General features: G+C 42.8%; 1 pseudogene; it reads right to left on the bottom strand.

Annotated features, from left to right (window-relative positions):
• Positions 1–2,232: 2,232 nt before the first annotated feature.
• LOC144756905 (olfactory receptor 5V1-like) lies at positions 2,233–3,186 on the bottom strand (annotated as a pseudogene).
• Between the last annotated feature and the right edge of the window lie 1,281 nt (positions 3,187–4,467).

The following is a 4,467-nucleotide window of genomic DNA, read 5'->3' as shown; positions in this document are numbered from 1 at the left end:
CCCATGAGGTTCTCAAGGTGCTTGGGGCAGGAGCTCCGGATCAGTCGAAGGGCCAGTTCCTTCACTCTGTGACTACTCTCCCTTGAATCTAGTTATGTTATGTTATGTTAGGCGTTTTTCTATAGCGCACAGCTGCCCCAGCAAAGGGGCATCCCGGCGCTGCAATGATCTAATAGCACACACAGCCGCGAAGGTCGTCACAGACGTCACAAAACCAATAGACTACACTGAGGCGAAGAGGAAGGTTTTAATGGCTTTCCTGACAGCGAGCAGGCCGTCCATCCCACAAATACATACAGGCAACGCATTCCATAATTTGGCGGCCAGACAGCGAAACGAACACCCTCCTGCCCGGCAAAGTTTGACCCGCTGAACAATCACCAGGTGCTGCCCCAGTGAACGCAGCTGTCGGGGGGGACATACGGGGTCAGAAGGTCTCCCAAGAGCGTCAGGCTAGCAGGTTTTAAGATCTTAAAGGATATACATAGAGCTTTAAACTGGATCCCCTCCTCCATCGGAAGCCAGTGCAGCCCTTGAATAGTGGCCCCCACATGGCAGAAGCGGGGGAGACCCACCAGTATTCTAGCTGCGGTGTTTTGTACTCGTTGCAGCCGAAGTATTTCTGCTTTATTGGCCCCTAAGAGCAGGGATCTGGCATAGTCCAAGCGAGATAGTATAGTTGTCTGCACATTTAATTGTCGTACTGCTGGGTCAAAAAATTTCAGGAGAGGTTAAAGACCCCTTAACAGTCCCACACAGGTAGCAGCAACCCTCTTTGTATGGGTCTGGAAACTAAGAGTCGAGTCCATCCGGACCCGGAGATTCTGTACCACTGTCTTAGGCATGGGCATAACTCCTAGGAGCGACGGCCACCAGTGTTCATTCCATAGCGCAACATTTTTTCCCACCGGTAGAACCTCTGTTTTACTTGCATTTAATTGCAGACAGTTATTGGCCATCCACTGAGCTACTGCCGTCATCCCGTCTCTGAATCTAGTAGCCGTTGTAGATGGCCCCTCAGCTAAGGTGACAACAAGCTGCGTGTCGTCAGCATAGGAGACCAACGTAAGATCCCACTGTTTAGCGACAGCAGCTAGAGGCTGGACATATAGATTAAATAGCGACGGGCTCAATGCTGAGCCTGTGGGACCCCCTGACCGATGGAGTGGGATTGGGAGAGGAAAGGGGGGGCGAACACACGGAAAGATCTTTCTGTTAAGAATGACCTAAACCATTCTAGGGCTGTTCCGATAACCCCTGCTACCTCTAATCGGTGGAGAAGGATGCCATGTGACACCGTATCGAAGGCAGCGCTAAGATCTAACAGGATCAGCAGCACTGCACTTTGACCGGCATCAAGGATTGACCGAAGATGTTCTGTGGTAGCTAGCAGAGCCGTTTCCATGCTATGGCCTGGTCGTAATCCATTCTGCGATGGGTTCAGAATATTATTGGAGCTCAGAAATTGAGATAATATGTTATTAACATGGACTTCAGCAATCTTGGCCACCCACTGGAGAAGAGATATGGGTCTGAAATTCTCTGGTTTTAGGGGGTCTAGCGTGGGCTTCTTAATGATAGGTGACACCCAGACCAGTTTCCAGGCACCGGGAACAGTAGCCATGGAGAAGGAAGAGTTAAGTATTTGACACAGCGGCTGCCGAAAAATCGGGAGCGACTCAATGAATTGGGAAGGTCTCAGAGGATCAGAGGGTGAGCCAGATTTAATTCTACCACTCAGTCTGGTAAATTCATCCTCGGAGATCTCTGGGATTGCCGATAAAGCAGGACAGGTCTCATCTCAAGTGGAAGAGATGGGGCTCCAAAATAGGAGGTTGTGGGACAGGGCTTGTCTAAGTGTGATCAGAAGTTACATATAGAAGATCTTCCTCAGTGAAAGGGTGATAAATTTACAGAACTGCCATCAAACTGAGTGCTTTAGAGGAGAATTATCAATATGATTAAATACCGTCAGAGAAAACAAGCATCGCTTGGTGCCATAGACAGACCTGGAGCCAATGGATATATATATAGTATGATATTTACCAAGAGCTAACTTAGCTACAAAGCAGTGCAGTGTTGTACAAGAGGGGCGACATGAGATCTCTGTACATGGACATTTTTCTTCATCAGCAGACTAATAGTGTTTGGTGACCATGTAAAGTCTACATTGACACAAATGGCAAGGACATTGGCCGAAGTGATTCACCGCGCCTTCTGACACTCAACCATCTATATCCATGTTTGCATTATCGCACTCTGGATTCTAACAATAGTTTTCTTGACCGCCTTCTTCATCTCAGTATTTCGGAGACTATAGATCATTGGGTTCACCATGGGAGTCAAGATGGTGTAAACCACTGACACAAACCTATCGACGTAGAATGAGTTATTGGTTGTGGGCCGAAAATAGGTGAAGAGTAGAGATGCATAGAAGATCATAACCACTATCAGGTGAGAGGCACAGGTGGAGAAGGCTTTGGATCGGCCCTCAGAAGACTTGATGCTCAGGATGGTGCTGATAATGTACGCGTAAGACACAAACTTTGTGAGAAGTGCCCCAAAACCTAAGAACCCACCAAGTGTAAAGATGACCAGGATGTTGATGGATGTGTCGGAGCATGAAAGCTTCAGCAGAGGAGGTATGTCACAGAAAAAGTGCTGGATCTCTTTGGAGCTGCAAAACGAGAGCCTGCTCATCAAAATGACATGGACAGAAGAGTAAATGTGTCCACCCACCCACAAGCCAGCAGCCAAACATGAGCAGGCACTCTGGTCCATGATGCTGCTGTATTGCAGAGGGTGACAGATGGCAATGTAGCGGTCATATGCCATAGTCGCCAGTAGGAGGCACTCAATAGATACCAGGCTAGCAAAGAAGTAGAGCTGGATCAAGCAGCTCGAGAAGTAGATGGTCTTCTTCTCAGCTAGAAGATCTACCAGCATCTTAGGGACAGTGACAGTAGAGGATCAGCAGTCTAGGAAGGACAGGTTGGAGATGAAGTAGTACATAGCGGTGTGAAGATTGACATCTCGGTGTATTACGGTGATGATGAGGATGTTCCCAGCCAGGGTAGTGACGTAGATCAGAAGGAAAATTATGAAAACAAGACCCTCCACCCCAGGAATGGATGACAAGCCCAACAGGATGAATTCAGATGCCAGGGTTTTGTTGACCCTGTCCATAGTCTTCTGGACTGGTGTCTGAAGAGGAATATTATATTATTAATGATAGAACTCCATTAACACAAACTTAAACAATTGTAATAGGTATAGGCATGGGTATAGAAATAGCATTACCAATTCTAACAACAATAACAATACACTGGCATAATTACATAGATAGATAGATAGATAGATAGATAGATAGATAGATAGATAGATAGATAGATAGATAGATAGATAGATAGATAGATAGATAGATAGATAGGTAGGTAGATAGATAGATAGATAGATAGATAGATAGAAAGATAGATAGATAGATAGATAGATAGATAGATAGATAGATAGATAGATAGATAGATAGATAGATAGATAGATAGATAGATAGATAGATAGATAGATAGATAGATAGATAGATAGATAGATAGATAGATAGATAGATAGATAGATAGATAGATAGATAGATAGATAGATAGATAGATATTAAATGAAAACAACAAAGGTTAATGTAACAATATAGTTAGGTGAAAATGTCACTTAAAAATAGCATTCTAAAGTCAAAAAAGCACTGAATTGCACCAGTTAACTGTAGTAACAATAAGTAGTGTCCCCGCCATGGACATTGTCATAAGTGATGTTATGAATGATGTCATACACAACGTCATGAGTGATGTAATACGTGAGGTCATAACCAGTGCTTGATGAGGGTGTGCATTATGAATTTCAGTTTTTATTTAGTTTAATGTGGTACCTTTAACATTTAACATTTAACATTTATTTAACATTTAATTTTTACAGTGAATTGCTTCCTTTTTTTAATGTAATGTGACTTATTACATACCAAATTATAAAGTCACTTTAACCTTTGTTTTTTTCTGTCACTTTCTGATGTTTTTTTCTTACATAGAGTAACAATGTAAAGCATATCATTATAAATAACCCAGACCTGCTGGGTTTGTTGAAGGATCAGAACACAAAATATAAAAGGTGAGCCTATTGGCTTTATTAGTGGATTTGTCATCACATCACCACATATAGCACTTATCTATTGGACTGACAAAAAAGAAAAATCATATTTGATCAATAACCATAAAATAATGTATTACTTATGAATACACACATGACAATATATGTCAATAATTGTCACACAAATATTTTAAATAAAGGAATTTTATTTAAAAAATAAACATAAAGATGTGTTTGAGTAATTTTCAGTCCACAAAATAACGTCATATAACCAGACTCAAGAGATCCCAGGATGCTAGCCGAATAGCAGACAGCCCCAGCTTTGAATGCTTTGGCTGC

The sequence above is a fragment of the Lissotriton helveticus genome, chromosome 1_1 (genome assembly GCF_964261635.1).
Source record: "Lissotriton helveticus chromosome 1_1, aLisHel1.1, whole genome shotgun sequence".
In the NCBI taxonomy this organism is placed as follows: Eukaryota; Metazoa; Chordata; class Amphibia; order Caudata; family Salamandridae; genus Lissotriton; species Lissotriton helveticus.
This window is presented reverse-complemented; position numbering and strand designations above follow the sequence as displayed.